This window comes from Gossypium arboreum, chromosome 9 (assembly GCF_025698485.1).
Source record: "Gossypium arboreum isolate Shixiya-1 chromosome 9, ASM2569848v2, whole genome shotgun sequence".
Lineage (NCBI taxonomy): Eukaryota > Viridiplantae > Streptophyta > Magnoliopsida > Malvales > Malvaceae > Gossypium > Gossypium arboreum.
Window position 1 is genome coordinate 50,229,752 of NC_069078.1, and position 23,778 is coordinate 50,253,529.

At 32.3% G+C, this 23,778-nt stretch overlaps 1 pseudogene; it reads right to left on the reverse strand.

Moving 5' to 3' along the window:
- Positions 1-23,778, reverse strand: part of LOC128280438 (ATP synthase subunit alpha, chloroplastic-like) — a 58,218-nt pseudogene that overhangs the window by 22,178 nt on the left and 12,262 nt on the right.

Sequence of the window (23,778 nt, forward strand, 5' to 3'; positions counted from 1 at the left end):
TTTTGACTAAAATGGGAGTAATTAAAGGGAAGATAATATCATCCCTTTTTCATCTTCTTTCTCCATTGAAGATCAGCCATTGAAGGGGGTTTGAAAGCTTAAAAATTTCAGCTACTTAGTTGGCTCACAAGTAAGTGATTTTCCTGCCCTTTGTTGATATTTTTGTACTTTTGAGACCCTTGAAGCATTAGTTTTCAAATGAGGGTACTATTTTGCAAAATGATCAAGAGTGTAGGGTTTTGTCTTGAAAGGGTTTGTAATGTTTGCTGAGTTTTTATGGAAGAAATAAGTCTTGGGGGGTGTTATAAACAACTTTTGTGAAAGGTGTTAGCATGAAAACACCTAAAAGGACTATATTGTATAAGTTGTAAAATAGATGTTAAGTATGTGAAATAGTTGAATTACTATATGAAGAAATTCGATAAAAATTAATTTTTGGGCCTAGGGGTAAAATGGTCATTTTATCAAAGTTTAAGGGCAAAATGGTCATTTTACCAAAGATATGAATTTTTGATTTTTTAATTTTATTTAGTGACTAAATAAGTGCATTTTACGATTATAGATCAAGAATCACCAAATCCGAACTTAAATTGGGGGAAAACCAAGCAAATCGACTAAATCGACTAATCGCCACATTTTGTAATCCGAGGTAAGTTGTATGTAAATAGTACAACTACAATGTTAATGTATGTGTTGAATTGTACTTTAATTTAATATAGCATGAATTGCTTGATTGTGGAATTAAGAAAGCAAGATGATAATAGAGATAGTAGAGCTCCCGTTTGAACCTAGGAAATAAATCGGATATTCATGTCATAACATATGGGCTATTGTGAGCTACTGTAAGACATGTCTGAGACATGCATGGGCCACATTATGAGAGCCAGTGTAAGACCATGTTTGGGACATGGCATCGGCATTGAGACGACTGCTAGTGTAAGACATGTCTGGGACATGCATCGGCCTCGAGACGTAAGTCATTGTAAGACATGTCCAGAACATGCATCGACTACGAGATGTGTCAGTGTAAGACCATGTCTGAGACATGGCATCAGCACAGATATGCTAGAGCTTGTGTAAGACCATGTCTGGGGTATGGCATCCGCACTTTACCCCATGTTTGAGGCTTAATGAATATCTGATAGTGTTTCAAATGGTTCAACGGTGAAAGTGACGATTTCAAGTTAACGAAGAAAGTATAACTGTGTTGTGAGTGGTACAGGTATCCTGTCTAGTATATATAGAATATGAGCTCAAATTTTATGATATACGATGGGTACTGAATATTGATGAGTAAGTTTTGCTCATGCCCAATTGTATGTTTTGAGCTTGTTGATGAATGGTAAAATTATGTTGTATATTTATTTATGTGCAACTTACTAAGCTTTATGCTTACTCCCTCTCCCTTTCCATTTTCTTATAGTGATGCCTATCTAGCTCAAGGATCAACGTGTGACAGCCCTAAAGTGACCCTAGTCGAAAAGCGGTTTCGGGACCGCTAAACCGAGTCACCAAATTATTTGAATGTGATATTTATTGTCTAAAATATGTGATTATGAATGTGTGGAAGTTTTAGGCTTCGATTTAGTAAATTGCATGTGAATTTAGTCAAAAGGACTTATGGGTGACATTTTTGAAATGTGATAGGCTAATCTACAAGGACCTAATAGTGCATGTAATCAAAAGGGGGGACTTGCATGTCAATTTTCCCCCCCTAATATGTAGTGGCCGGCCAAGAGCATGGGTGGACAAGATGTTATGGCTAAAAACATGTCATAAACATGTTGGGGTAGTGCATTATGTAAGGATTAATAAAATAAAGAGCATGGCAATAAAATATTAGTGTTAGTAGGATGAGAAACAAAAAAAAAAAGGGAAAGGATGTGTGTGATTGTCCCCCCATTGCCGTGAGTTGAAGGGAAGAAAAACAAAAAAAAAAAAGTGTTCATCCTTTGGTTCATCCTTGGCCGAAAATTTTAAGGAGGAAGGAAGAAGAAAGGTTGAAGAGGTTCTACCATGCATGTAACTAGGCTAAGGTATGTTTGATGATGTTCCATGAGATGCATGCATGTTTTAGTTATTAGCTTGAGTTCTACCTAGCCCATGGTCTAAATCTTGCTATATGATGGAAATGACACTCGCCATGGATGCATCATTCTTGCTTGGTGTTGATGTTGTGTTGGTGAGATATCAAGTTATTTTTGTGACCAAGTTGAGATTTGAATTTTGGAATGAGTAAGGTTTTCGCTATGGTAAATATAAGGGTGATGGATGTTGTGTCATGCTAAATCTAGATGAACAATGTTTGTGCTTATATCTCGATATTCATGAGTTTTTTTCTTGGTTTTACCTCAAACCCATGAAGTATTTTAATTGGTGATGTTAGAGATTTCGGTCATGGGGTTATAAGCTTGTTAGTTTTGATGGTGAAATTTATGCCTTGCAAGGGTAAATGGTGTCTTGATGCATTCGGCCATGGTAGAAAGTAGATGTGAAATGGTAGTAAGATGAAATGCAAAAATGTTGTATTTGATTACTAGTGTATAAATGCGTATTAGCCGAGTTTTGAATTTGAAACGAAACGAGATATAATCAATACAAGTAACCATACTTGTAGGAAGTATTAAGCATATAATTGGCCTCAACATATACATGCATACTCGGCCACATAAGAAGATTAGTGTTGCATGCATTCGGTTAGAGGCAAGCATATTGATGCCTTTATCTTGGTTAGGACAATCGGCTAAAAGGGAGTGTGGGTTAATATGTTTCGTATGTGCACTACAGGAAAACAGACTTTTAGCGGCGTTTTTTTTACCTTTAGCGGCGTTTTTAAGCGCCGCTAATACTTTTAGCGTCGCTTTCCCAAGCGCCGCAAAAAACGTCGCTATATGCAACGCCGCAAAAATTAGTGGCGTTTTTTGAAAAGAACGCCGCTAAAGACCAGGACTTTTAGCGGCGTTTTTTCGCAAACGCCGCTAAAGACCATGACCTTTAGCGGCGCTTTTTTCGCAATCGCCGCTAAAGACCATGACCTTTAGCGTCGCTTTTTTCGCAAACGCCGCTAAAGACCATGACCTTTAGCGGCGCTTTTTTCGCAAACGCCGCTAAATATCATGACCTTTAGCGGCGCTTTTCTCACAAACGCCGCTAAAAATAATGATATTAAAAAATTTATTTTATTTTAATTAAATAATATTTATTTCTATGTTAAATATTATATTATGTTTAATTTTTGAAATTTGAACTTTAAACTATATACATTTAAGGATAAATAAAATATATTAATTAAACTAAATTTTCCATTAAAATTTAAACTTCAAAACTAAATATAAAAATTAATGAACTTAAATTTAATACATAAACATTGATTCAATATGTAATTTAATACATAATTCATCCCGTGAGAAAATAATGCCAAATCATCACCACATCTCATTAATCAAAGGAAAAAGATCGAAAAGAAGAAGAAACAATATACAACAGAGGGTCGGTTCAAGCTTTAGATGACGCCAAAGTATTGCAATGCTCGCATATATAACTTAGTGAAACTAACAACAAAAAACACAAAATAGACAAACAATCACGCAAAGAAAACGAGAGCAAATACAAGAATTTAAAAATAAAAAAAAGATGATAAATGGCAAAAAGCTAAAAACAAGTAGCAAAGTCAAACTACGCAGCGATAAGAAGAAAATAACTAAAATTTTAAAATTTAAAATAGTACAGGCCTAAAATTAACTAATTCAAAAGTATTGGTCAAATTAAAATATAAGAACTAAATGCATAACTTTCGCAAAGTATAGGAACTAATAATAGAATTAACTCGATATCTTTCTCGTTGATTTGAAGTTTCTATCGACCTTTACCAATTCTCCAAGCACATACAAGATGGAGATGTCTAGATTTAATTTAGTCTTTTACTCGCTTGGCTTTAAGATGGGAAAACAAAGGAGTTGGAACATGGGCATCCATTTATTTTAATGGGAGTTGAACCAATGGACGTAATTCATGCATACTTTGTAGTCTCAATTCTAATCCAAATTACTTGATTTGGAAAGACTCTACCAATGGGGATATAAACTATCGTTGATAGCATACTCAATTAAGGCACCTATGGTTTGCCGATGCAACTAGGGACAACAAGCAAAGTTTGCATTTCAATCACTCTTCAATGCTTAAATTAATAGTTTTTGTTTAAGAAAATGAATAAAGATAGAAGAAATTTATATTACAGAGACCCAAAGTAGCAAAAGATTACGAAAATAAAAAAGGGTAAAAGAGAAGCTTAACATACCGAAATAGAAGAAGAAAACTGTGAAAAATCGTTTTAGTGCTTATTGACTACCTGTTGAGTTTGAGACAGAAAGATTTTTAGAAGACCAAACTTTATACAAAAAGAAATTGTAAAAATTATATAAAAGCTAATAAAATTTTAGCTAAAATAAAAACTTCAAGATTTTAATATTTTAGATTTAAGTATATAGTTTCTTTTTCTAAATTTATTCAAAGTTGTGTTTTTTAATTTTTAAATTTAAAGGTAACATAAAAATATGAAAATAAAAATATCAATTACAAATTATATTTAATTTACATCACCGGAAGATCATATGAAGTTATAAATTGAAAAGATTTAACCAAAAATATATACATGTCACATATAAAGACTGTAGTTCTACGAGTTGCACAACGGCATTATCTAGTTATGCCAAGAAAGAGCTTTCCTTGTTTCACCTTTTGTATATTTCTTCTAGTTACTGAAACCAAATACCCCAAGAAGAGAGGTGGAAGCGTGAAAGGACAGATTTTCTAAACCGATTTGAGGACAACTAAAATAACTAAACCAAATGTTTAGTCTCATTAATTATATTATAGTAGCAAAAATAATCAATGTGTGACCGAAATATGATAGATGATATGATATTTTTTTATTTTATAGTTTTATTTATTTATTTATTTATTTTATTATTTGAAAATAATGAATTTCTTTTAATTTTGAGTTTAAAAAATATTTTTTTCTTATTTAATATTAATCCATTAAGCATAGCTCAATAGTATTTTTTTTAACATGAATTCCTCTAATATTAGCAATATTTTTGTAGCATAACAAAAAAAAATAGCCTTTGACAAAATGACCCCGTATAATGGCTAGCAGCTAGAAGGGACAACTATCCTAGATAAGAAATCGTGATGATTGGGGAAGAGTACCTCAAAGATTTGCATCAAGAAGGTCTTAATGGACTTGCTCTTGTCGATCACAGTCTCACTACCAACTTCAAGACGGCCGATTTGTTTGGGGTCAATCTTATATTTTGCTAGGAGTGAAGTAACAGCTGTTAAACTGCAGATCAAACATAACCACATTAGTAAAATCGAAGAAAGTGTTCATTTCAACCATCCATACAATGCAAATCTTAGTCATTATTATACATACTGTAAAACAGTATTACGTGATGCTAATAACATATAAGAAGAGTAGATATAAAATGTAGAATTTGTAACCTCATAGAGATAACATCTTCCACTTCTGTACAAAAGGCCATGCAATCTTGTTGTCCAAGTCCAATGGTGTATTTCCCCTTACTAGCACCATCATGAGCCTCCAATGCTTCCTGTTTTGTAGGAAAAAGAAATGAATATCATAAAATTAATCTCATATTACATTAATCTATGAATAAATAACATATCAAATAAAAAGCCATCATTCTACTATAAACTAAAACAAGTACTCATAACCATATGATCATGCAAAACTAGAATTTTTTTTTTCTAGGGAAAATTGTAATTAACACCCATTGATCCAGTAAGGAATCAAACATAACACTTTAACAGTAGTTAGACTTCACCAAATTATAAAGTTCAAATGAGATGAACTTTTCAGATATACAATTAAAAATTCAAACAAGAAAAAACCCCAAGAAAATTAAATTTGGAGGCAATCGGTTTATTCACCATAAATAACCAAAAAAATTCCACCTTTGACCCATTTTCTCCCTTGAATCAGCTACCCAACCAAAACCCGAACTCAAAAACTCAAGAAATTAACAGAAAAAAAAAGGAAGAGATGAAATCACCGTTGAACACAAGTAGGAGGGAAGTAGATTTCCATAGCAAGAATTCCACATTCTTATCCATTGCGAAATGGATATTAACAAAAATATCCTCAACTGCTGTAAAGCCCTAATTTCTATTAGCAAACTATGTTTATATGCAAATGCAAATGTCATAATTTAAAACCAAATTCCATTCGTAAGTAATAATTTAAAACTCCCCGATTTTGCTTCACTTTAAGATTACAAATTGCAAGTGAATTTGAAGTATGAAATCAAATGATTCAACAAAATAGCCTTAAAGGATAATGCCAAGTCACAAAGAAGTTTTTGAGCTATGAAAAGCAAGGGAGTGAAAAAGGTACCTCGGTTTCAACTTCGACAAAGAAGAAGACGGAGCATTTGAGAATTGCGAGTAGCGGAAGTTGGAGTGTCATCGTCTTCAAAGTCTTTGACTGACTTAACAATCGGTAGCTTTTTGTGTATGTCCAATGGGCGTGGCCTAAACGATAGCCTACTCCTTTTTTGTTCTTCCTTTTTCTTTCACCTCACAGCGCACTCTCAATCGATTCAGTTATTCCACATCGAAACCAACAAACTAATTAAAAAGATAACAAAGCGAAAATCCACTTAACAATTCAAATTCAAAAGAAGAAAAGGAGGAAATTTAGCACTTGCATTTTCATGCACTGGTTCATACTGAAAGCAAACGGAATGTAAGGCGAGCAATCATTGGTAACAACGGAATTGAGCAACAGGAGATTGAAAAATGGAGAGGCTTACATTGACAAGGGAGAGGTGAAACGGGAGATTCCTAGGGTTTCGTTGCTGCTGCTTCTGGGGTAGGGATTCTAACATCTCTTAGATTGCTGCCCCCAGAATGTCTTCTTTTCGCCCATTTAGTCTTCCCCCGGTTCTAGGAGCAGCGATTGACTATCTTGATGCGGAGGGATCGCTTCTTCATGAACCAAAAGTTATATCCTAAACCAATGATCCTCTTTCTCACAAAGATTTTTGGAGCGAGCTCGGTGCTTTCTTGAAAGCCTAGAATTAAAAGATAACCTAATGATCGAGAGTAGGGACTAACGAGCGGGTAATAAAAATTTGGGGATTTTAATTCTTCAGGGAATGAATCTAATTCTTCAGGGAATGTTAAGAGACAACGAACCAACATCAGTACTGTTCTTCAACACAGGTCTCTTTAACTTATTACAAAAGGGCCTTGGTCGACTACTTCATTTTTGTGTGCGTGTGTGTTTTAGTTTATGTGTTTCTACAAGTAGAACAAAATAGATGATGATGAAGATGATAATCCATGGTCATCGTTTGTGTGCTTAAAAGAATGGGTTCAATTAAAGAAGAAATAAATCCGTAAACCGGTTGGCTCTTGGTTTGGTGTGGTGATGCTAAGTGATGAGAAAGGGAAGGGAGAGAGCGACGCTTGAAATAAACCCTAATGTGACCGCCATTTTGCGGTCATCCTTTAACAATAGATAGTATAAGGTCAAATTCGGTTTTGTCCTTCGCTATGTTGAAATTGAATTTAGTTCTTGCTCTTTAAATTTAGCATAATTTACTCCTCTAATTTTACAACTTTATGATCGTTAATCTAATATTTACCTATTTTTCAAAATAAAATAAATTTTCCAACAAAAGAAATAGTCTATGTTAACATAATAAGGGTTATTATTATTATTATTATTATTATTATTATTATTATTATCGAAATGTTAGTATAATGAGTTGGAATTGTTGGTTTTAAGGAAAAGAAATATATATTAACATTTTTTTTTGTTACTTATGACGAAAAATATGATTACTTGAAATTTAATCTAAATTCTTATGTCCACGATATATAATTCTTGTCACTTAACTAAAAAGTTGTTGGTAATTTATACTACTATTTTACCTATAACTATTTAGATTAACCAATAATATGATAAAAGTGGAGAATAAAATTATGTAAAATTAAAATATAGAGATTAAAATTAAATTTTAAATATAATAGTGGAAATAAAATTACAATTTGACCATAGTATTAATTTTTTTTCTTTACAAATAAACAAAAAGTTTAATAATCATTAGAGATTGTGTCTGAATTTCACTAAAACGCCATTATAATATTAATTTTAAATTTTTTTAACATATTTTTTATTTTTTCTTTTGGAATTTTTTTAATTTTGAATACTGAACTTTTAATTGAAATATGGACTAAAATATTAAATATTAAATTTTTAAGTTTTTTATTTTTTATTTTTAAATTTTAAATTTTAAATTTTGAGTTTATTTTTATTTCGGTTTAATGTGTAATTGTAGACGTGAAATTCTAATTGTGGTTTAAATGTATAGTTGAAACTTTAATTTTGATTTAATCATACACATTTAAAAAATACATCAATATATTTTTATATTGAATAAATATAAATATTTATGTATCCATGCAATATATAAATATAAAATGATGTTATATCAATAATTGTGTAAAAGAAAATGAAAAACGTGGAGACAATATATATTTTAAAAAGAAAATGAGTTACAATTAAAAACGTGGAGACACAAATGAGTGCAGAGAATTTTCGTTCAGATAAATAAATATATATTTTGATTAATCAGTATAGATAAATATTAAAATAGTATAAACAAAATTATTAATAAAATTTAAAGGTAAACTTATCATTTAAAACATTTTCCACAAATTATCCCTTCAATCCATTAAACAATATAACACCTTATTAATATATAAAAATATTTTTTATCAAAATCAAGATATCTATTATCGATAACAATAGTTAATTATAGGGTTTAAGATTTAATTATTGAATATGATTCACTTGAGATTAACATAATATATACCCATGGCCATTAAACCTTAAACCATAAAACCCTAAACCATAGACCTTAAACCTTAAATATTAAACCGTAAACCAAAAAATAAATTTAATCAATATTAAGTATTGCTTCCATAATTTATTATGAACATAAGCTTTTACATTAATATATATATGTATATACACATCAACATCCATGTGACATTTTTTGGGGTTTAGGGTTTTAGAAGTTATGGTTTAGTGTTTAAGGGTTTAGTATTTTAGGAGTTATAGATTAGTGTTCATGATTTTTTTGGGGTTTAGAGTTTTAGGGGTTATATGACTTTTAGCGGCGTTTTACCAAAAGCGCCGCTAATGCCCCGACTTTTAGCGGCGTTTTACCAAAAGCGCCGCTATTGCTCTATGTTTTACAATTTTTGCGGCGTTTTATCATAAAACGCCGCTAAAAACGCCGTTAAAACCCTATTTTCCTGTAGTGGTGCTTTGAATTAGTTGAGCCCTTACAAATAAGTATTCGCTCAGTTGATAAATGAGCTACCGGCCTTTGGCTAAGTTGATCTTTGTGTATGAATATAAGGGTTGGTAATGTGAAGTAAGTATGATATTGAGAATTTGTGCATATGAAATTATCTGTTTAGCTACATGAATGCTATACTTTGGTTGTGTTTAAATTCATGGCTCAAACTTACTAAGCATTAAATGCTTACTCCGTTTTCTTTGATTTTCTGTTTTATAGATTTTGGTTCTTCAGCTATTGGACTCGGGATTTTGAAGTCGAAGTCGCCCACACTATCAAAGCTCCTTTCGGTATATTTTTGGTTGGACTTTGAAATGGCATGTATAGGACTACCCTTTTGTTGTAGGTCATGTACCTTTCGGTTTTGTGTAAATTTGGATAGCCATGCGAAAATGGCTTAAGTATACTTTGGGCATGGTATTATAATCATTGTATGTTGTTCATTAAGAGGTATGGAAATGTTTGGAAACGATTAGCCATTGGGATGGTTAATCATGATCATATTTTGCGCTATTTATGTTAAAGGGCTAGTTGAATCATGGAAACTATGAAATAGGTAAAGCCTACCTTAAAGACAGATGCTGACAGCTGCAGTGACGTGGATGTGAAGAATCACTAAAAATAGTAGGAATGGAATTAAATAGTGAATAAATTATGTAAACGAACCTTGACGAGTCTATTTTCATAGGAAAGTAACGAAACGATCATATGAATAGTATGTTAAGAGATATTTAAGTTTTCGTGAGACAGGGCCAGAACGGCTTCTGGAGTCCCTATTCCGACTTTGGAAATTCATTATAAATTGACCAGAGATAATTAGAAGTCATGCCATATATGTACAGATTCCTTTTTGAGTCTAGTTTCTGTAGAAACAAACGGCATCAGTATTGAAGCCCTGTACAGGGAGATATCTAAGTCGTAATGCGTAAAGGTTAGTGTAGTCAATCCCTGTAACATGGGGGACTTTAACTAATAAACTGTACTAATTGGCCAGACCAAAAATTCTAGAAAAAAATTTGTAGATGCATATATGAGTCTAGTTTCAGGGAAAAAATCACAAAACTGATTTTCGAGTTGTGGACCTCAAGATATGATTTTTAAGGTGACAAGGACACGCTTAGCCTACCGTCTGGAAATTTTAAAATGAACTGCAAGTAAGTGGATTAAGCCCGTTAACCCCTCGTGTCCGACTCCGGCGACGGTCTCGGGTACGGGGTGTTACACAACGGAAGTTAGAGATATCGATCACACTATCAATCGAAGCATTCGGTATAGTTTGATTTATATTTTTGAATATGGCATGTATAGGTAAGTAGACTTGTGTTTTGTGTCATTATCAATTTGGCCAAATGTGTTGGTTTGGAAGAAATCTCTCATTTTTATTAAGCCTTGAAAGATGGGTAATATTCATTTTGATTTATATACAAAGATGTTATCTTCATAGATGGGTAAAATGCACTCATGGAATGTTGTTTATTGTGGCTGATGTGGTTGCATGAGATAGCCTTGTATTGGCTCTAGTTGATTAATGTGTAGATTGTGTAAGTAAGGGTGGCAATGAGGCTTGGTAAATAGCCTTGTATTGTCCACACGGGTAGACACACAGATGTGTGTGACACACGGTCTACCTTATGGGCGTATGGTCCGGCCGTGTGTCCTCTGCACGTAAAAATTTCAAGTCAGTATGCATGATAGTAAACACACGGGTAGAGATACGACCGTGTGTCTCAGCCGTGTGAGGGACACGGTCTAGCAAATGGGCGTGTGCCTTGGCCGTGTGACATTATGGAGATGCTGACGTCAAAAACAAAATGTCCATATTTTTGCACACGGGCTAGGACATGGGCTAGGCACACGGGCGTGTGCCAGGCCGAGTGAAAACCCTTGTAGGTGTGCATTTAAAATTATTTCCACACGAGAGGAGGACATGGGCGTGTCCCTATATTGCTTAGGCCGTATGAGCCACATGGGCCATCACATGACCATGTCGAAATGGCCACACGGGCGTGTGCCTTGTTTCAAAATCAAATTTTCTATAGATGGTTTAAGGACCCGAGTTGATCCCGAACAGTTTTCAATGGTCTATTTGGGGCTTGTAGGCTCATTACATGAATTTTAAAGTAGAAATTGAAAAATTTTTAAATTGGACCGAGTCTTGGTGACTTGTGATCATTTGGGTGCATGAGATCAAGTTAGTTAATGCCTCGTATTCCGGTCCGACGTGGGCTATGGGTATGAGGTGTTACAAGTTCTGTAGAAGGCAGTGGCAATTTAAGCCCACAGTGAAAGTTAGTACTGCATGAAGTAGGTGGCAATGTCATTCAAATCGTATAAGACGGGATGCTAGTTTAATAAATCACCAAATCGGGTCAATCGAGATGATAGTTATTGTAGTAAAAAGCCATCAAAATTGGGCAACCAGGATGATAAGTTATTATGGTAAAAGTCATCGTCACAGATGACAAGTGAATGTCCATCCTCACTAGAAATCAAACTTGGGATGATAAGTTTTTTATATGTGTTTTTGGTGTGACGAGCAATGCTCGAGGGTGGATAAAATGGATGGGTGGGGAATTTGCATTTGCATTGCATCATAATATATTTTGTATATACTTTGATTTATTATATGTTCATTATATTATACTTAAATTATTATTATGCTATAAATTAAATAATGTACTGTTTGACAATTATATATAATGGTTTAAAATTAGTCTCACACTGAGCCGTTGTAAGCTCATTCTCCATTTTCTTTACCTCTTAGGTAGTTCAAAAAACTAGGACTTGAAATGGCATAAAAGGACCTCTGATTAGCAGCTCGTTTTCCGTTATTGTTATTTTAAAATTTTCATTAAAAATTTCATTAATTATTTATCTTGGGATTGTAATTATTAAGTATTTTCTTTCTTTTATAACCTAGGTTTGAAATTGATTTATTTATTTTAAGCATGATGTTAGTTAAAATCTGATATTTGCATGCTTTTCGGTTTAGAAAACCATCAACTTAAATATTTTCTGTTGCTCTATAAACACTTAATGTTTTGATAAAAACTCCTTAAAACTTAATTGTTTTCTCTAAATTACACCTCAAAAATATTGTAATTGAATTGTTTAGTAAAGCCGGTTTAAATTAATGAATATTTTTCCTAAAAAAAAGATCGATTTTTATACAAATCCACTCGAGTAAAAAGAATGGCTTTACAAGATCACTTTGTGATCAATGTAACACCTTCGACTTAATCGAAACTCTTAGGCCAAGTTGGGGGTGTTACACCACATTAATAGCAGGTCTGATTCCAACATTGAATAGATTGGCAGATAAGGATATTTTTCCATCTGTAATGGAGATCACGTTAGTACAAATATACATCGAAACGTCTCCTGACTAGGTCTCAACTATTTTTAAAACAACCATACTTCCTTCACCCAATTGAGAACTTGATTTAATAGCTCTTTCTAAAATGCGTGAATGCAAATAAAAAACTTCTCTTGGATAAGCTTCACGATATGGCGATCTTCGTACTATAAGAGACATTTGGCGATAAGCCTGTGCTTACTTGGAAAGATCATCATAAATGATTAAGGTGTGCCATTCACAATACATAAAATATTTAGCTAAAGCAGTTCCTGTATAACGAGCAAGGTATTGTAATGTAGCTGGGGAATCCACTGTTCTTGCTACATCCTTAAACCAATCAGATTAGCGGTTTGCCAGTTCAATTGATCCATCCAATTTAATTAAATTAAACATTAAAAAAATAAAAAATAAACAATATTAGAAAAATAAGTTCAATCGCCCTAAGTCAACCAGTCTAATGGCTTTCTCCAGACTAATACCCTTGCCGATTTAGGTCTAATTGGTCCAACCGATTGATCAGGTCCAGTTCAAGTTTTTATGATTTTTTTTTAAATCTTATAAGTTTATATCAACTTTAATACTTTTTAATACTTTTTATGGATTTTTATAGAATTTTAATATGTTTTTATAAAATTTTAAATATGTTTTATAATTTATTAGATTTTTATATTTTATAATTTTTATGAGTCCATATCAAGTTTCATATTTTTAATATTTAATATTTAATAATTTAAATAATTTTTATATTTTATATTTTTATAAATTTTATGATTTTTGTTCATTATAATTTTTTCGATTTTAGTTTTTATGATCTTTTAATCATTTTTATGGGAAAAATATTAGATTAAACCAAAAAATGCCATGTGTCACCATCTGATTGGCAGTTAATTTTTTTAACAGTCAATGTGGCCAATGACGAAAATCGTTAACCGAGGGGAGGGGAAGGAGGGGGACTTAATTAATTATTATTTTTCATTTTCTTAAAGGTTTTTTGACGTATAATCCATAAAAAGGAAATGATTTTAAGAACACTTGTGTAATGGTTCGACTTTCAATGATATCAAAAAATGTGATTTCTGTAACACCCCTTGCCTGACCCGATCTTTAGGTCTAAGTTATAGAATGCCACATTCGTTTTTAGAGCAACAATGGACAGATTCACGATAAAATAATTATTTCCACAAGTATTCAAACATCAAACACAATCATTTTAGGTTTAACAATAAATCTCGAGTCTTAATTGAGCTTACAAAAGCTCTTTTGATAATCCTAGCATGTAATAGGACCAAATTTCAAAGTTTCAAAATTTTAGGGTCAATGTCATCACGTCATCACATCATCACTTCCACATTGTGGCGTCACCAAATAAATTGTCACATCACGAAGTCAGGCCACTTGATTTCGCGGAGTCACTTACTGTCAGCCGGTGTTACAACGAGGAAGAATGACCGTTGGTACGAGGACTCTATTTTTGGTAAAAATGAACCGTTTGGTACCTATTTCAAGCTTTCCACCAAACATGATCAATTTGAGCACAAAGTATTAACTTCACCTGATACAAAACATGCCAAAATCATACCAAACATGCTCCATTCTCATATTCAACTATTCTACAAAGTATTCAATCTTAAAACATTAATCAAACTTAAACATTTTCTCTTATTGAAACAACCAAATCATTCTAACATCAATTCTTACCTATACCAAATGATTCAAGTCCCAAACATTTTTCAAATTTGTCAACCATAATATGACATTTCAACTATGTATCAACCATTGCTAAATCATGCATTTTAAACCATACATCAATACAACATCAAAATCACATGCACCAAGTTCATTACCATATTCACATCATAAAGACTTATATACATCAAGACACCTATATACATGCCATAATTCCTAGGTTAAAAATGAACAAACATCTACCAATTCAGTGATAGGATAGTGTGAGCTTTAGGGGGGTCCAACTTCACACATTCCGCAATATGATGATCTATAAGGGAAAAGGAAAAATAAACTGGGTAAGCATTTATGATTCTTAGTAAGTTCATAGGCATTATACAAAAACTTACCTTATTATTCAATCAAATAAAATATGCTACCTTAATTTGGCATGATTAGCTAGACATGGCAAAACGCAACATTAATAAGGTGAGTTTAACATATAATCCAACCATATGATATCTCAGACATATATCAATCCAATTCTTTTTAAAAACCAATTTTTCAATACCATGATCATGTTCGTTTCAACATTTATCCATTTGAACATCAAACTCATATCATACATAGGTATATTCGGTACACCAATTGCTCGTCCGAGCTGAATATATATACATGTTAGGTTACTAGTCCATGCTAAACTTGTATCACATGTATCTTTGATACACCAATTGCTTGTTTGAGCTGAATATGTATGTAACATCCCAAACTTGGCTTAAACCTTATGACCAGATCTGGAGAAATTATGACAGTTCATTTGAAATCCAGAATCCCTTTGAGACTTGTCAAACAAATAGTGTTAAGTTTGATAAATAAAATTCCAATTAATTTAGGGAAAATTCTTCCCCTTAATTAATTCATTAAATTTCTCGACTATATGTTTATAAAATGCTTAATTTGTAGAGGAATTTCATTGTTGAATTTAGTTTTGAAAAACACAATTTGTTATTGGGAATTTAGCAATTTTGCACATAAAATTTAATATCATCTAAAAATGTTAAAACTATTTTAAACGGAAAGTAAAATCCCAAAATTTAAAAACAAACCCAAAAGTCTAAAAACAGTCCATGAGCAAAATGAATTTAATCTGAATAATTTAAAGAAACATAATATCAATAAGTAACCGAGCTCCCGTTGCACCGATCCATCCTAAGTTTATGGATTACTTGAGAGAAAACAAACAAAAAGTGAGCTTACAAGCTCAGCGTGTGAAATAACTCTATCAATAAATCAGATGCACAAATTTCACAAGAAACACATATCGGATTATGTTCGGTTACAAATTTCAGATATTCTTTATTAACAGATTAGCTATAGAATCATTTTCAGAGTCAGAAACATAATAAGATGCATACATATAAATATCCTACCCCCATCCGCTACACACCATCTCCATCCATCCCTATACACCAAATACGGTATCAAGTACCCATCAAACCCCACACACCAGTAAGTGATTGTACATCACTTTACAAAATTAACGTAGTCAAGCTGCCAGATACAATATGCGGTATGTGGCTAGGCCACCAGATAAGGCAGATAAATTAAACTACCATCACTTCCTTCGCCATATCATAACCCAACTCGAGGCAAATAATCATACGAACAGATAAATAAAATGCGAATGCATGCATGTTTTATAGAAATAGTCATGTTTTTCAATATTAGCAATACATATATCATGCATATAACTCGTATACTGATCATATCAACATATACCACCTTTCGAGTCTTAATTAAGAAAAATAGACCCTAATAAGGGTCTAATTACAAATTATAGATCAGATCAACCCTAAATGAAAATTCTTAAAAAAATAGGCCACACACCTGTGCGTCCCCCATGGTCTATTTGAATTGCCTGTGTGGTTGCACATGCTCGTGTGCACCCAACGACATAACACATGACAAGCCACATGGCCGAGTGATATACACATCTACCACACGGTCATGTGATGAATTGCAAATTTGAATTTGCTTGTATTTGTTTCCCAGATTTTCCAGATTTCTCATGGTGTTTTCGAGTTAGAAACACACACCTGGATATTTCCCAGTACAAAACCAACGTTGTATATACCCGAACCTAAAATTGACATTTAAAACATTCAATCAGTAAGAATTTTCCTGAAATTAAACTTTTATCACAACCACAAACTCCAACCATTAAACCTGAGCTCACCAATTAACTTCAAACCCAGTATAAATTACTTCCCCAAAACGAATCAGCAGCTTCCACTTCCACAGAAAGCTAACTTGCCGAAAGATTATTAGTCTCAAAATCCTCACTTAAATTCAAAACATTTCACAATTAATAAAACCCCATCACACAAAACAACAAAAAAGATCAAACAAATACCTATTTCATCCTCAAAACCTTCCATAACTTAATACAGAACACTTACGTGTATTGATCAAAAGATTATGGCATGGCGAAACTTAGAATAACAGGAGTGGAGGGGAGTAACAGGGTAAAATTAACAAGAAAAAGATATGGAAAGAAGGAAGGGAAAATTGAAGCAAAAAGAACAACAGAAAGGGAAAGAGAAAGTGAAAAAGAAAAGCTTGAGGGGCAATACAGTAGTCAAAATTTTAGGAAAAAATAGTTTATTTAAATCCAATAATAAAATTTTAAAACAAAATAATTTACCTACTAATACAACTACCCATAAAATCAGAAACACACCTTTAGTAAGCCAATCCTATCCAAACTCGTCCATGCAAACAACACAACCAAACCAAAAGCAAAAATAATATCATTTACTCACGCAGGGATTTAAACACAAGACCAAAGGGCAAGGTGAAGCTGTACCAACAAACCAACATGCTCATTTTTGACACAAGTTGAACGAAAATAAAATTTAAGTCAAATGTGTAGAGATAAGGATATGAGCAAAAATAACAAAAATTTCCAAGAGTGAGATTTGAACCCATGACCTCCAACACACATCCAAAACATTAAATCACTGAACTAATTCATTTACTTAACAAAATTTAAAACTCAAATTTTTGGGGCATTACAATATATTTGTGTCAAGTTTCTATTCTAGGCTAAACCTTTATAACAAAACATATAATTGCTTGTACAAAATGAATATATATACATTTCAAGTTACCTGTCCGGGCTAAACTTTTAAAATGACATCAGGTTACTAGTCCAAGCTAAACCTGTGTTACATGTATCTTCGAGTTCGCAGCAAATGCAGGATCTTGGTAACAACTGTCATGAATCCGTGCATGTGTTCACAAGACCCTATTGACATGTCAATAACATTCTAACCTTTATTAAGTTTACCCTAGAATATTTAACACATGTATACATTTCTTTACAATTTAGTTCAACTCTCACCTTTATATCAATTTACCACCATCAACTCACAATCAAGAATACATACACAACTCAAATACATAACAATTTAAACACATTCCATAAGAACTTACCTGGAAAAAACAACAAACAAGTTGAATCTTGAATGATTATTAGACAATTTTGGCTTTTCCTTGATTATCTCTAGTTTGATTCAATTCTTGATCTAAGCAATTATTTTAGACAATTCATCATACCAAATATTTTTATATCATTCCATGATATGCATGAACCTATAATTTTTCTGAAACCCCTAAAGTTTTACATTTTATTCAATTTAGTCTCTAAAATCAAAATAACAATAACTTTCAATTTTGAGCTTTGGTTTCAAAACTGATCTCAATTACATCCCTTAAGGACCCTATACCATCTATTATTAAAAAAATTTCACATCAAATTCACAATTTATTCACTTTAGCCCTTTTGAACAAAACTAACAATTAAATCTTACAATCTAGTCTTTTTTTACATCGAAGCAATTTAATTAAGCTTAAGTAAGGTATAGGGACTAAATTAAAGTTTTTGAAAGTTTTCATTGTTGATTTCTTAAAGAAATTAATCTTAAATCAAGCTCCCATGACCTCAAAAACATCAAAATTATAAGAAAATGACTTAATTAAACTTACCAAAGAGTTGCCAAAAGTTCAAAGCTTCCACAAGTTTCTTTCTTTCAATTTAAGTGGGGAAGAAGAAGAAGGTAACATTTTTTCTTTTTTTTCCCACTAGCTTAATATATATAGCCTAATTAAGCTTAATTAAGCGAAATCAATTAACTTAATCAAGTCTCGTTTACTTAATATAATAATTGTTTAATCTTAATGGAAAAGTGCATCATAATCCACTATCACATAACATAAACTGGTTTTATTTCCATTCCGGTCCTTTAGCTAATTTCAATTTAAGTCTTTAAGCCTTTGGCTAATTAAAAATTTATATAGCAATAAAATTTTACAATTTAGTCCATGTACCTTAATTAAGCAATTAATAGGAAAAATTGAAGGAAAAACTTTAATACTCTAACATAACAACTCAATAAATATCTAATTTAATATTTATGGGCCTAGTTTATAGAAATGAGGTTCTAAAACCACCTTTTTGGTATCACCAAAATTCGAATTGTTACAATTTTTAAACCCTATTTTCGTAAATTGAGTCCTTAAACATTAAAAAAAATATTTACGGAGGGAATAAAAGATCTAAAATATTGGTCAATTAATTTTCCCTAATTAAAAGTTAATTTCGGCTCAGGGTCTAAATTGTAAAAGTTCAATCGTTATAGAATTTTAACTGAAAAAAGGCTTGGGGACTTAAATTTCAATTAGACTAAGGTCTAAAATGGTAAATAGATCATTTTAAGTTATGGGATAGTGGGAGATGATGAAATATTCAATCAAAATATGATTAAAGATTAAATAATTTTAATTAAATCATGATTAGGTTGATTAAGCTAAATTAATTAAACATTAATCGTGCTATATAAGTTAAGTTAGTGGATTGTTGTCATCTTCTTCAACTATTTTCTTCCTATTGTGGTCCCAAAGAAGGAGAAAACCTAAAGAAATTTCCTTACCATTTGGTAATTATTTGGTAAACAAAGTTTTCTTTTGTAATTTTTATAGATTTGAGGTCATAGGAGCTTGATTTAGCTAGCCCATGTTTCAAATTGTGAAACTGTTAAAGTTTTAGAAAATTACCATTGTTGATTCCTTGAAGAATCATGCTTCAAATTGATAGATTTTAAGCTTAGATTATGAAAATGACTAGATTGTAAAGTTATTTGGGTTTTTAGTTAACTTTGCTACATTACGGGCCAAATAGAATAAATGTGAAACGTGCCATGCAATTATGTTAGTAATAGAAAATATAAAGTCCCTAATGAGATTATATAAAATTGGATTTTAATTCGAAGTTAGGAATCGAATAAAATGTAAAATGTGAGGGAAATCAAAAATTGAATTCATATAGGTTCATGCATATCATAAAATTGTATGAGAATGTTTGGTACTGATTGGTGATATTAAACAATTGTATAGATTAAGACTTGGACCAAAGTGGAGCTAATAGGGAAAAAGCTAAAATTTTGCATTAGTCCTTTAAGTATCCACTCTTTTCAAATTTTGAATAGGTAAGTTCATATGGAACTTACTATCGTACTTTATTTTATGCGTTGTTTTATGATTGATTTCATATCAATGCAAGTTTGAACATAATTGGAACATTAGTGTGTAACACCCCTAACTCGTAACCCTCGCTGGAATAAGTTAAAAGGCATTACCGGACTCGTAATTCAGATCAAAACAATCAAATATCAATTATCACATCATTTCAATAAATACATGTCATTCATATTCAATATGAACTTAAACCAAGCATATAAAGTCTAAACCATGCATTTAAGATCAAAATGATAACATATGAAAGTTTCCGGACTTAGAAAAATTCTCAACTATTCAAAGGTCACACACCTGTGTGAACAGGCCGTGTGCCTCACACGGCATTAGACACGCCCGTGTGTCTGAGTTGTGGCGAAACAGTGCATACATACTGACTTGTCCACACGGCCACGAAACACGCCCGTGTGCCAGGCCGTGCAAAAATTAGGGAGGTTACTGACTTGGTCACACGGTCAACCACACGCTCGTGTGCTAGCCCATGTGCCACACACGACCAATAGACACGCCCGTGTGTCTAGGCTGTGTCAAAACTGGAGGGTATACTGACTTTAATTCGTAGGGTACCCCAGGGGACACACGGCCGTGTAACATGACTATGTGTCATACGCGACTGAGACACACGCTTGTGTCTCTGCCCGTGTGGACAAAAATAGGCCATTTGAATAGCCAAATTTCCACCCTAATTTGGGTCAACCTACAATCACAAAACCAAGAATATTTGCATATCAATTTCAACCAATCTCAATACCAAAACTTGCCTTATTCATAACTTAACATAATCAACAAATTCCAATCTCAATTCATCAATCAATTCATACCAAAACTTAAAATAAAATCATACCTAAATATATAATCAATACATCATTCAATCAAATGCTCAAAACTTACCAAAACTTCTCAACATTGATCATTTCTTTTGGCCAACCAAAACATACTACAATTTCACATTAGCATCATATATCATATACCATTACGAAACTATAAGTTCAAACACAAACTAGCCATATCACATGGCTAAATATATACATCACAAAACATAATCCCACAACTTCTAGCCTATACATGCCATACTTTAATATATACATTTTCAAAAGTACCAAAATAAGGTTCGATAGTGTGGTGACGATCCTTGATGATCCCCGAGCTCACAGTAGCTTCGATATCTATAAAACAATGCAAATAGACACAAAGTAAGCTTTCAAAAGCTTAGTAAGCCATATACAAATAAACATATCATTCAAAGCAATTAAGTATCATCAAATCTCATATTCAAATACTTACCTTTCATTCTCAAATAGGTTATACAAAGTAAACATACCTGAATCTGATATGATTTCACAAAGTTATTCATTTTCTCAGAATGCCCGTTTGAACCATTCGGAAACATAAGGATACGTGGATAGCTTGGAAAGTGTATACAATGCCAATGTCCCGAAAGTCGTCTTACATGTAATCAAACATCGATGCCACTGTCCTAGATAGGGTCTTACACAAAATCAAATACGATGCCAACGTCCCAGACATGGTCTTACATGCAAAACAGAAGTCGATGCCAATGTCCCAGACGTGATCTTACATGATAACACATATCAGAAATCCTATGTCATGACATATGTATCCTAACTATTCCTATGGTTCGTACGGGGCTTTTTGGACTTTGGAACTTTGTCGATACTTTCTCGAATGTCTTATTTTTCTCAACTCATATGTTCATTCATCATAGTTCAATGGAAATAAGCATAAAAAAAACCATTTCTAATACATTTATTTGTATATAGACTTACCTCGTACGGATTCAGATGAATGAAATCGGTTACTCGATAACTTTCGACTTTCCCTGATCTAACTTCGCATTATTTAATTATTTATCTAAATAAATTCAAATTTAACTTATTCAATAAAAAATTCACTCAAAAAAATCCATAGATACATATTTAGGGCAATTTGCAAACTAGCCCTCACATTTTCACAATTTGACACTTTAGTCCCTAATTCACAAAATCACAAAATACACATAATTTGCATATACACATGCTTAGCCGAATTCTCCTAGCACTCATACAAGTCCATTCATTTCATTTATTTCACATTTTAGTCCCTCAAAATAACATTTTTACTCATCAAAAATCCAAAGACAAAACATATAAACCCAACATTAAACTTTCATATTTCATCATATAACAACATAAAGCTCATGAATTCATTGATGGTACATTTCAAAATCATCATCAAAATAAGAAATTGAGGCATGGGTTTGATAATTCACGAAGCAACGATTACAAAAAACATAGAAATTATCAAAAACCGAACAAAAATGAACCTTTACTCAAGCTAGATGTTGGCCAAATGCTTCAAACAAATAAACCCTGTACTTTCCTCTTCAATTTTGGAAAAGATGAAAGAAAATGACTTAATTTATGCTTTTGTTTTATTATAAAACATATTATTAACTAATTTCTAAATTTACCCTTTGTTATAAAAATTTTCATTCACCTAACACATGCCCTTTTATGTCATTTAATTCCTTCAATGGTCAAATAACCTCATAAGGACCTCATAATCATAAAGCCAAATCAATTAAGTAGTTTTAAAAAATAGCATACAACTTTTACATTTTACGCGATTAGGTCCTTTTCAAAATTAAGCACACAAACATTCAAATTTTCATACAAGACTTTTATACATGCTCATTCACATATCATAAACACAGAAAATAATATTTAAAATATTTTTTGACTCGAATATATGGGCCCAAAACCACTATTTCGACTAGGGTCATTTGACATATATGGCTAGAATGTATTGAATTGAAATGTTATGTGATATTTGACTCTAGTGAAATAGTAGGGAGTACACATGTGAAAGTCTGAATGTGTACAGAACATGTAATTGAAACATGCGATTATATACAGGATACAACATGAAATATAGATAATTCTAGGGATGATATTGAAAATGTGAAATTGATGCCTATGTGAACTTAGTAAAAGGTTAGGTAACGGTTGGCATGCCAATAAGGCCTTGTACACACTTGTATATTGAGTATAACTAATTTTAATGGGACACAAGTTTAGCTCGGGTGAGTAACCTGATACATATATATATATTTAGCTCAGACGAGCAACTTGGTGTGGTGTAGTTTACCCATGAATCCTAGTCTGTTTTACTAGGGTTCCATCAGTTTGAAATGGTATAAATGGTTTTGGAAAATTGGAAATAAGATGAAATGTACTTGATATCCAATATGAATTGTTATTGAATGGATTGAATTGCAAATGATATATCCTTAAGATTGATTATAGCTAAAGTGCTTGAATTGAATCATGTAAATTGTTGATTGAAAATATCATTGTGGTAGATTATATGATAGTAATATGAATTGGCACGCTTAAGTTACTTGTAGTATTTGAGGATTAAGGATGTGACTATATGCTAATCTTGCAATATTTTGAATGTCATATTTTAGTTAAGGGCGATAGATCGTAGAAAGCTTCAACATAGTGCCCAACCTCTTAAACAGTTCCTGCCAGTAAGAAATGATGAAGATTTTGTCTCTTTTAGAGATAATTGATTTAGGGGCTCCATGAAGCTTATAAAATTTTTTTAGATACCCTTGAGCTATATTTAAAGTTTTATAAATGTAGGAAAAAGCTACAAAATGACCATATTTGGTCAACTAATCAACTACTAACAAATAGAGCCCTTAACTTTGGAAGTAGAAAGGCCCTCCAAAAAATCTATGTTGACTTCAACCCTAGCTCGATT